Below are 12,142 nucleotides of genomic sequence, written 5' to 3' on the forward strand. Positions count from 1 at the left end.
GCAGTGGCTATTCCATGACTTACTTTTGAGACGAAGGCCGGTTCATTGTCCGACCCAATGGTGGATGGGAAGCCATACCTGGGTAGGGTTCCAGGATCTTCTTAGCCACTACATTCATGGTCTCATGCTTTGTTGGATAGGCTTCAACCCATCCTGAAAAGGTGTCTACAAAAACTAGCAAATATTTGTATCCAAATTTTCCAGGTTTAAATCTACTTCCCAATACACATCTGGCCTATCCACACAGAGGCGAGCTCCTTTAGTAATTTGTTGATTGGGGGCATTGGTAAGCTGACAGGCCTTGCAATTTTTAACAATATTTTCAATAAGTTGATCTCCTTGCCTAATTTTCACTTTGGAGTGTCAGAGCAAGTCCTGCATTCTTCGTGTTCCCATGTGAGAAGCTCAGTGGATTCTCTTAAGGATCCCCTTATCCAGCCCTTATGGCAAGATAAGTTTCCCTTCACAAATTTTCCCCCAGTCATTGTTTCCTTCTCTGTTCGGGGTTTTGTGGGCTATGGGATTTTTCTTTATCCATTCCAAGTCTTCTTGGGAATACTGGGGCACATGAGGCAAAGCTCGTGGCCCTGGGTCTACTAAAGTCAATACTTTTGCTCTGGGCTGAAGGGCTGCTTCCTTGGTTGCCTGGTTGGCTAGATTATTTGGTGGCTTCATATAGAAGCTTGGCCATCTCAGCAAACCCAGGTATCCACAGCTGGCAAAAAGCCTGCTGTTGCTGTTCCCAGGAATTCTGACTTGTCTGGCTGACTTAGGCACAGGGATTTTTGGCACAGTCTCTTTATGTGCATCCAACAGCCAATGCTTGCCTTCTTTTAATATGAAGCCCAGATAGGTGACTTCAGGTTTACAAATTTGTGCCTTTTAACATTCTAGTTTGTAAAAGCTTTTCCCTGACTGGCTGGGGAACTGATCTCTGATGACCTAAAAAAATTACTTTTGCAGGCCTTTAACAGATCTCAATAAGGACACAATCTCAGGTCTACAAGCTTTCTTTCCTGAACAGATGTATCAGCTTAAAATTCTCACTGCCAGTCAGAGCTTTGAGTAGATGCGGGGGGGGGGGGGGGGGTTGAGATTTTAAACTATCCTCTCATTTGACAAAGTTACCCTTACTAACCACTATCACAGATGACTGTCAAGTTCCTGCCCAGTAGACAGACATGGGAATTGGAAAGGCATGCTTATGAACTATTCTTCTGGGACTTCCCGGCTTTGATTAACTTTTGAAAGGCCAAACAGGAGTGACTCTAGGATCTGACACCATCTCTGCCATCCAAGCAGTGGCTTACTGACTCTGGATGCTCCATCACTTTTGTCCCAGGAGGAGTGACTTTCCACTGGACTTGGACTCAGGGCCTGAGCACTGTCCCCCAGCTCTCCAGCTCAAGACTAGCACCCTACCACTTTGAGCTCCCCACAACTCCATTCCCAGCACTCTTCTGGCTGATGAGAGACAAGTCTCTCACAGAGACCTTTCTCTGCCCGGGCTGGCTTCGAACCACAGATTTCAGATCAGTGAGTCTTACAAGAGGCCACTTTACTCCAATTAAAGCAACAAGGTGGTCCACACAGAAGTAGTTTTAAGCATGCTCTTACCTGGAACTTATTAAGGGCCAGTATTAGATCTTGACAAACTTGTAGGAATTACCTGTGCTTCTCTGTGGGCCTGCTGGAAAGTGTTCCAAAAAAAAAAAAAAAAAAAAAACCTACAAAGATGCTGGAATGGCAATTAAACATTTTGGTAGTCATAATTCTCCTTTTCTCACTTTGCAATAATTATTTAGGACAATTTTACTTCCAAATTTCTTATCTAGAAATGTATTCTTGATTTCCAAAGCCTTTTTACTAACCCAACACTTTAGCTTTTATCTGCATTGGAAAAACTGAAGCTCACAGGCATTCTGAAACCAGGTGCCGCCCTTTGCCTAAGGGCTGCTTGTTTCAAAAGAGCTTCTTCTTTTTTTTTTTTTTTTTCAGTCCCAGTGACTGCATGGCATGAAGACCTTTGAATTTTTTCTTAATGCAAGAATTACAATTACAGAATTAGAAATACTTATCCATTCAGCTTTCCAATATAATAGTGAGAAACATTGTCCCATTTTGCCATTTCTTCCTACATACATAGAGTTAATGAGAGTTTACTTCTATCCCCATTAGTTTGATATATATCCTTTTAAATCCAAATTTCTGACACTTAGCTCTGATTTTTTTTAACTATAGTTCCTCTTAAATGCAATGCAAGAATCCTTTAAAGCATTTGGTAATGCCCAAACTTGATGACCATTTGAATTTAAACTTAAACTCACTCAATTTTACATCATACTAACAGTCTTGAACATGTTCACACTCACACATGCACACACACATACATATTCTAAAGATCTTAAAGCGCGCAGAATAAGCATCGGCCGTACATTTTAAGACAAAAACCTTTAACAAATGATTTAGCATTCTCCAGCCTCATTTTCCAGGGCTTGATAGTTTTAGTAAAACATTTTTAGTCTTAGTAAAACATTTTAGCACACCAAATAATTTTCTGCTTAAGAAGGCTGGGTGGGGGTCCCCCTAGAGTTCTTTTTTGCGGACACTCATACTGATTGTGGGCTGTCGCCTGTACACTGATTGTGGGCTGTATGCAGGTTTGACACAAAAGAGACTATCATAACACAGACGACAGCGCTGTGCGGTGGGGTCACTCCCCACCGCCTGCGGGTGGCTTGGGGTGGCTCCATGTCTGCCCCTGTTGGTGGCAGCTGTGGGTCAGGACTTGGGGCCGACACCTCCATGCCCTGGGTTGCCGGTGCCAGGACTGGTTGGGACCCTCCAAAGTGGAGGACACAGCTGAAACATTTTAAGAAAGGCCACCCAAGCTGGAGTGTCCATGTCAACTAGTTCCCTCCAGGTGTCTATATAAGGAATCTGGTCTAGATAGCCTAAATGAGGGGCGTCGATTTAAAGCTCCCCTCAGGTGGCCAATTAGCTCTCTCAAGGATGGGCTATTCTGACTTGCACAGGGTAAACCTAGCAAGTCAGAGACTGAGATCTTGAGAATTGCAGTTCCTTACGTTGGTTCTGAGCTATCTCCTTGACCTCCCTCCAGTGAGCTAGGGTCAAATCTAGGGGGCTAGATGGAGGTCCCCAAGATAGAACATTACCCATAGCTCTGATCAGATGTTTAGTTCTAAAGGTTACAAAAACAAAACAACAAACAAACAATACAACACACAGGCCTGAGAATAAGAAAAGAGTTGGAGATCTCTTAAGTTGGTCCACAAGCCTCCTCCTCCTGCTAAGCAGCAGGAGGAGACCTAAGTTGGCCCAACCTCCCACAAGGGTGCAGGAAGAGTGGACCCAAGTGGACTCAGAGTCTGGGGCTCAGGTAAGAGTGGAGAGTCTCTTAGATTGGCCCACAAGCCTCCTTCTGCAAGATAAGCAGCAGGAGCAGATCTAAGTAGGCCCAACCTCCTGCAAGGGTGCAGGAGGAGTGTACCTGAGTGGACTCAGTAGTGGTGGAGAATCTGGGGCATCCCCCAGTCTCCCATGGGATTGCCGAGTAAGCGCATCCACTTCGGCAACCCCTTAAAGAACCCCTTTAAGAAATAAGCAAAAGCAAAATAGACAAACAGACAAATTACAGGACAAGACAAATAAACAAATGAACAGCGCTGTTTCCTTACCTTCAGAGTCTGGGGTCTCGGGGGTCTCTGGGGCGATCGTGGACGAGCCCCCAAATGTTGTGCCAAGTCGTGAGATGACCACCAAGAAGGCTACCGAGACTCAGACATTCCAAAATGCAAAAGCAAGGCAAGGCTTTATTCAAGCGAGCTGCAACTCAGGCCTCATCCTACCCACCCACACAGCGGAGGTTAGGAGGGAGCCCCGAGCTGTGATTACACAGGGCTTATAAAGACAAAAAACAAAGTTACAACAATCAGGTGTTCAAGCAAGCAAGATTAGGATATGGGTACAAATGTGATTGGCTCAAGGCTCGAGGCATTCTGGGGGCAGTCAGAGTTAAGCATTCCCAACAGTTAGAGTTCTAGACCAACTGGGCCCTAAAGGGCTTGTCCTGCATTTGCTCACAGGGCCTGCTTATCTCAGGTTTGCGTGGTAAAGTGGTGTTCACGTCGTAAAGTGGGGCCTGACTTCAAAGTCTGGCACTTCAGTGGCATGGCATAATGGCACCTGAGCTGGCCTGCCCCTAAATAGGGTCAGGCTCCAAGCACTTGACAGACAGGTTCAGTAACCTATAGGCCACATGCCCACCCCTGTTTCTTGGGATTCAGGAACTCCCATTACCTGGGGATGGGGCTACCCTGCCTATAGGAATCCAGGCATGCCCATCAAGAATTGGCATGCTGATTCAGGGAGGGCGGGCACTATTGTTTACAGGGAGAGGGAATCTTCTCAGCCCTCTGAGCAGAGAGGGCTGGGGAGATAGTGGAGATGGAGTCAGCTTCTGCCCTCTTTCGCTGGCCAGATGTGACCTGCATATTACAGTGTCTAGCCAATGTTTGTTTTTCTTTTTTTTCTTTTGGCCAGTTGGTTTTGAACCACCATCCTGTTATCTCTATGTGCTACCAAGTAGCTAGGATTACAGGCTTGAGCCATTCTACTCAGCTAAACTTGTCACACTTTAAAGATGAGAGACTGAGTAATCCAAGGATTACTGAAAAAAAGTAGTTATGTTTTCTTTCCCTCTGATGATTTTTTCCCCCGAGGTTGGGGCCCTACCTTCCTTATTGCATTTTGAGGAGTGTTGTAGTCATTCAATTGTTCTGTTCTTTCCCTGGCTTTCATAGCCAGTTTTCACAGGTTTACACAGCCTGTACACAGATAGTATAAGCAATACACCTTAGCTCTGCACAAATACATAAATGAAAGAAATACATGATTAGAGTATCAATTTTAGTTGCAAGGATGAAAATGGCTTGAATACCAAGTGCCTATTACTAGAGGTAGGGTATAACTATGCGTTGTACTCTACATTCAGTTCTAATTATTCCTCTGAGACTTAGTTGATAATCAGTTCAATTCTCACTCTGTGAGCAAGGCTATGAAGAATACCTAAAGCATAACACTTTGCCTTCTTCCACAGCAGGTGTCAGTCAAAAACGCTACCAGGCACCATCCATCTTTAGAATAGTGGAAGAGAAAGGCTCTTAAGTACAGGATGTACTCTATTGTAATCATCATTAGAGTACTTCACATTTTTAAATGGCTTTATCTATCACTCCACAATGCACAATGGTGAAGCTTTATAAAATGGGCTAGAAATTCTCTTTACTCAATAAATAATAATAATAATAATAATAATTAATATTATTATAATAAACTGGTGGGAAAAGTATGTAGTGCAACTCTATATACCATATGTTAGTAGACAAAAATTTTCTGCTATATACTAGTCCCATCCCACTGGGAAGTCCATAGAAGCCAAAATTGATCAGGTGAACTATTCAGAGTCCTATTGGGCTCTTCTCTCATTGATCAGAAAAACTTGTTCCCAAAAGCAATTCTATTGTTAATCAGCCATGGTCACAAAAGCACAGACAGTTTTATAAATCCATTTCTTTGGGTATTTGGGGAAAAGGGAGTAAGGCAGGAAATTGTGCATAGCCAGACTGATCTATAGTAGTGGGGCATATTACTAGGCAAGAAAAAAGTTAGGTGATTTATGGTTGTTGAATATTCTAGCTCTCAAGAAATAAAACCAAAGAGCCAGTAGCATCTCAAGTATCAATCACATTCAAGTAATAAGCATCATGTAGCAGTGGCAGAACAACAGGTCCTACCTTCTACATGCTCCTCTAGCACTGAGGAAAAACAGAGAAAAACTGTCTGAATTATGGGCTAATCACTGGTTCCAGTAGCTGATAATCAAGTGACAAATGTTCTGCTCTGCCAGGTCTGAAAAGTAATCATGGTAAACAAGACCCTGGAAAGCATTGCCAAAAAAGTTTTCGAATTCTCTTTTCTGGTTTTGTCTTAAACTATTCCACTTCATTTTTATAAGTATAAGATGACTAGGAGAAGAAAGAACAGTGAACTTTACCTTGTTCTCTTTGGATGGAAGGATCTTTATTGTTCCTGAAGGGTACAATAAAACAAGAGTGCAGTCTGTAACAGGCAGGGGAAAGAGGCAATTCCACTTTAATGCTTAGAGTGTGCTGCTGGGAAATGCTAGATTATGGATTTAACTGCCTCAAAATGTAACCACGAATCAAAGGACAGAGGGACATTACCACTTGAAAGAGATACTGAGATTTGCTGTTATCACTCTGCTGCCCTGGCCACTTGCCAGTTGCTTTGGTCCATGCAACCTCTTCTATCTGATAGATGTGTGTTCACTTGTTGAATGTGAGCAATGCACCCCAGGTGCTCTCAGAGATAAGAAGCCGGAGGAGACAATTGGACTGGATTTTGCAAATGAGGAACGTTTCTGGCTGGTAACAAATGAAATATCATGATTAATTTTGTGAGGTTTCTTTCTTTTTTCTTTTTCTTTTTTTTTTTTTTTTGGTGGTATTTGGATTGAATTCAGTTCTTTCTAGGCAAAGGTTCTACCATGTAAGCCAGGCCCCCAACTCTTGTTTTACTTAATGTGTTTCAGTAGGGCCTCAAACTTTCATCTAGGAGACCATGGACTATATTCCTCCATACACTGCTTCACAAATAGCTGAGATTACATGTTCATGCCACTGTGTACACCACACATTGTTCGTTGAATTTGGATCTTGCTAACTTTTTTTTCTGACATCATAGTAATTCCTTTATCTGAGTTTAAATACAATGCCTCACCAAGTAAGAACTTAATCATCATAAAGAATACCAAAGGGCCACCTCTAGGAATGAACGTCACTTGCACCACTCTTCCTTGTCACTGGGTTCAGTAACATCAGATTTGAAGTGGGAGCATTTTGACACAATCAGGCAATTCTACAAATCACTAGAATTTGAGTCTTTTTTTTAAAGCATTTAAGAGATATCACTATGCATCAGAGAAAAAAAGAGGCAATGTGTGGCTCATTTATCTATGCCATTAGAATGCAAGAGTTATATTTCACCTAAATGTTAGGTTATAGGGCTGGGAGTGTAGTTCAGCAGTAGAACTCCTGTTAATTAAATCTCTGAGTTTGATCTCTAGTACAAGAAAAGCAATAGGCCACGTTCTGCAAATATGGTTAAAAAATCATCTTGTTTGCCTGCTTGGAGTAATTATTCACGATGCAAATGAACAAGAGGGCTCTGTCTGGGATATATTTTCGCAAAGAGTATTTAATAGCTACAGAATTTACCTTGCTTGCCACTTTACTATGCAGAAGAACTAGTTAACTGTTGAAACTAATGCCAGCTTTGCTTCCTGAGAGCTATCATAGGAGACTACACAGCAGTTTTCATCATTGTACTCATTCAGCTGACTAGTGTCACTTCATTTCCAATGGGATATGTGGGTAATGATACTTTCACCTTGGCTTTTCTTATTGCTATTTGAGTACTTGCCTTTTGGCCTTTTGATGGTAATGGAGTGTTCACCATAGGTCTTCTAGATTTTAGATGTTATACTACTTTTCTTGGGTTCAAGATAGTCTTTTGCCAATGCTGTCTTACAACCATGATTTCTGGTTCAAGCGTAGCTGGGGTGACAGATACATACCAACTTACCAAGCTTTTAATTGGATCAAATGAGGTTTTGTGACTTTTTGCCTTGGTCTTGAACCGTGTTTCTCTCTCTCAGTCTGTAGAGTAGCTAGGATCACTAGTGTGAGTCATCACATCCAGTTTTCACCTTGATATTTATTATTATTATTTTTTTTAATTTTTTTTTTTTTTGGCCAGTCCTGGGCCTTGGACTCAGGGCCTGAGCACTGTCCCTGGCTTCTTCCTGCTCAAGGCTAGCACTCTGCCACGTGAGCCACAGCGCCGCTTCTGGCCGTTTTTTCTGTATATGTGGTGCTGGGGAATCGAACCTAGGGCCTCGTGTATCCGAGGCAGGCACTCTTGCCACTAGGCTATATCCCCAGCCCCTCACCTTGATATTTAAAAACATCAAATAAAACAGACACAAAGATGCCTTAGCATGAACTATGGCCATCTTCAGCAATACCCCAGATTTAATTTTTCTTTCTTACACAAAAATTTGAAGGCATTTGGTAATAAGAGAGACAAAAGTTCAGGAAACACATGCTTCAAGAATTAAATTAATTGCTCTTGGTTGGAGAAGCTAGGGAGGTTAATCAGGTGGTTGTTCAAAGGTGGCAGAGACACCAGCAATCTATGTTCATTTCATCTGGATGTAGCTATCAGTAAAGGGAAACTGAATGTCACATGTGCAGTTTGTCAGAAGCTCAGCAACACCATGCTCCTCCCTATAAATCCCACTGGCAAAGAGTACAAGTAGTGGTTCTTCACAGATGGCTCCCAAAGCACATGTCTGGCTCAGTTGTCATTAGTCATTGTAGTGGGTAGTTTGGGACTTGTTTTATGTGCAAGAATGAAGATTCTATTTGTATATTTTCTCCAATTTTGGAAAACCAATTCTTGAAATTCAAGGGCAGTGAAATATTTCCCAATTATTTTTCCTCCTTTATTTAAAATAATCTTCTTTTTCTCTCATTTGTCTACTCAGATGTGATACTTAGCATATGTCATCTTGTATGGATTAAAGCATACATCTTTTCCTGCATGTGTAGGGATGTGGATGCTGTGTCTTACTCATTTTATATCAATAATCTAGATACAATCTTACTCAGTGCTCATAGTCAACGATTGTTTTTTAAGAGGAAATTTATTGTTAACTGGATAAATTATTAAGCACATGGGCTTAAAGTATGAATATGCATGGAGTTCAAGAAAATCATTTTGCTATGATTGGAAGGCTTCAGTTTTCCAAGTAGAGGCTATTTGTTACTTGGTTTTTTGTATTTATGATATAGTTTATTTTACCTACATGGCTAGTTACTCTGATTGGCATATGGCTAATGACCTGTATATGTTTAACTCTTTCCATTCTCCAAATGGCCTCAGATTACATTTAGGTTTGGCTCTCTAATTTCATGCTCTCTGAGTCTTCTTCACCTAATACACAGCTTCCTCACCTACCATGCCCCCACCCCAATTGAACCCTTCCTTGTTCAGGACCATGGAGAACCTAGCACATGCATAAGAGGTAAAGGTTTGATCATGGACTCTGGAGTCAGAGAGAGCTTATGTAAATGTAAGTGCTCTCTCCTTAACCTGTTTTACTTTCAACAAATTTATGGGTTGGAATTTCAAGCTTAAAGACAAATAAACCAGGATCTATAAACTCCTATCAAGCCCAGAGGACACAAGTTGCCACACCTGGATTTGAAGGTCCTGATCTCCTTTAAATGCTTCAGTTTAGGTTTGGGAGTCACACTGCATATCTTGCTTCTGCTCTTTGCTTTTTTTCTTTTTGGGGGTTGGAGGGACTCTTTATCAGGCTTAAACTCAACTTCCTTTTAAGTTGATGCTTTCCTGGTTTCCTCAGTAAAATAAAAAACTCAGATGGTGGCTGCAAGAATCAATATGGACAATATAGGTCCTGATTGCACTAAGGCACTGTGATCAGCCTTACCTGCAGAGGCTTTCACAGAGGATGGTCCATTTCCCTTCCCCTCACTTTGCAGCTCCAAAGAAGGGACTGACATGAGAGGTAGTAGGCCTGGGAATCCTGTAGAAAGTTTGGGAAATTCAGACTTGCAATTCAAAATACTTTTCATGTTCACACTCTGTATTTTTCTCTGGTTTCTAAAGGCTCCTTTTGTATTATGATTTACTCCCTTCTGTCCTTTGATTGCCCTCCCCACATCCCTCATGTATCTATACCAACTATCCCTGCTCTATACCCATAGTATCACCCTATTCCATCTTTTCAGGAAAGGTATTGTATGTAGCCTGCACAGTCCCTAAATCCTGTCAGGTAATGGCAAGCATCCCAAGGCTCCTGTATCAGCCTGGGAATAGGTGGATCAGAAGTGGGAAAGTGGCCCTACTTCCGGGGGAATTTCATAGACAGAAGTCTCATTAGCTGTTTCCCTTAGAAACAGTTATCAATTAATAGAAGGTTCAGGGAGAGAGATCCTTCAGCTCAAAAGAAGAGGTTTCCACACATTAAAGACTGACTGTGAACTTAATTCTCCACCCCCAATACTGAAAAACATTCAGGTACAATTTGAAAACACTGCCAAACAGGTTCAAATATTGGGAAGAGGAATGGATGTGCTGACAAACATAGAACAATGGTTTTATTAAAAGGTCAGTGGTTTGATTTAAAATTCAGAAATTTTAGGGAAGTGAGGAAGTCTGACTCTTACACTTGGCACTCCTTTTGAAGACTAAAAAAAGGTAGGAAAAAAACTCTAATAGACTTTTCAATTTTATTTTTGAAAAGAGCACTCCAGAATAATCAGGGCATATTGAGGGATTAACTGTAGTTCATTTAGTTAATCCTCTTTATCATAAGAAAGCAGTTCTGCCATTTCTTGTGGAGACTAAGCAGAGACATTTGTTAATAAAATTCTACTTTGCATATTCCTGTTGCATAAGTTCATTTTAGGAGGCCCACTTGATTTGAATGACAGATATATGGCCAGGTTTTGAATGGACCCAGTAAATCCTATCCATCTAACCTTGAAGAAAAACAGAAATCCCATTTTGAATTAAGATGATCTACTGGAAAAAACACAGTTTATTACTATGCCTTCAATTTAAAACCTATATTTCATATGATACTTGGTCTTCCTTTGTCTTCAAGTTCTGTGCAAAACATGACTCAAGAATACTCATTCAATATTTTGGAGGTACAAGTCATAATTGGCCTTGAGAGAGAAAATTCAGAAATTTGAAATTGATTAAGGAATTAAATTCCTGCCTCAAGGAATTTAAAATCTACTGTGAAAGGAAGTAATGGCTGTTACTGTCAGTTTGATTAGAGAGAATATTTGTTTTATTGAGTTAACATACTTAAAAGAAGAGTTATTTATAAAATTGAATACCTAGGAGAAAAATTCTTAAAAGACACTAGAGGACGCTAAGTGCTAATGGTCATTGTGTTAGGACACTCAGATTTAAGACAATTCATTGTTATTTTGCTATTCTCATGTTCAATAGGATTTAAAATAACAAAAATATGTATCCACTTGAAAGTTCATCTGAGTATATATCATCCCTAACAATTAGCTACTATGTCTAAGAATTTTCCTTAAGAGATATAAAGTTAAAATTGTAATTTTCTGCCAGGGAAAGCCCCTGTGCGAGTCCCTGTGTGAATCTACATGTAGACGCCCTGCCCCTCCTGTTTAAGTCTCCACCCAGTACTTTTGTTCCCTAGGTAACTGGCACACCAGGAGCCAGGCACCTTCCCTTTGTCTGAGGTCACATCCTGGGACTACCAGGGTCTTGCCTCTTTCGTGGGAGGTTCCCAGGCTCTGAGGCACATGCACATCAGACATGGCCATACCCTCTCCCTTCCTGGCCACACCTGCCTTGATCTGGCCACATCTTCTGCCTTGCTCCTTCTTTACTTAAACCACTGGGGACTTCCTCCCTTTGTCCACGTGTTGTCTATGTGCGTCTCTAACCTGCACTGGGGGCCAGTGATTAAGAAACTCCTCTTTCCTGCCTAAAGACCACGTGGTAGTCTCTTATTGGTAACCTAATGAAAATTTAACAAAAATCACTATCAATATAAATGGAATTTGTAAAAAAAAAAAAAAAAAAAAAAAAAAGACAGTGGCCTTTACGTGATTTCATAGTGCCTATGGCTCACATGCACTAATGAAGACAAAAGGTTAGCTTGCAGGTGCATACAGAGCCCACGTTTACTTCCCAAGCTATGTGTATGCATATGTGCACATACCTATATACGTGCATTCCTAGCAATGAATGGGCATTGTTTTTCTGTCCCTTGGGCCTTCATTATATACTGACAATTAGAGACCTACTATCCACGTTAACTTTTATTAATAGACACACCTGTAGTAGAAAATGAAAAACTCCAATCAAGGAGTTCTAGTTCTAGCTTCACACTCTCACAACTGCTCATACTATCTCTGGTAATGTATGGAATTTTCCAACCTCCTGCTTAAATATTCTCCAC

The sequence above is a fragment of the Perognathus longimembris genome, chromosome 11, assembly GCF_023159225.1.
Source record: "Perognathus longimembris pacificus isolate PPM17 chromosome 11, ASM2315922v1, whole genome shotgun sequence".
NCBI classification, from domain to species: Eukaryota; Metazoa; Chordata; class Mammalia; order Rodentia; family Heteromyidae; genus Perognathus; species Perognathus longimembris.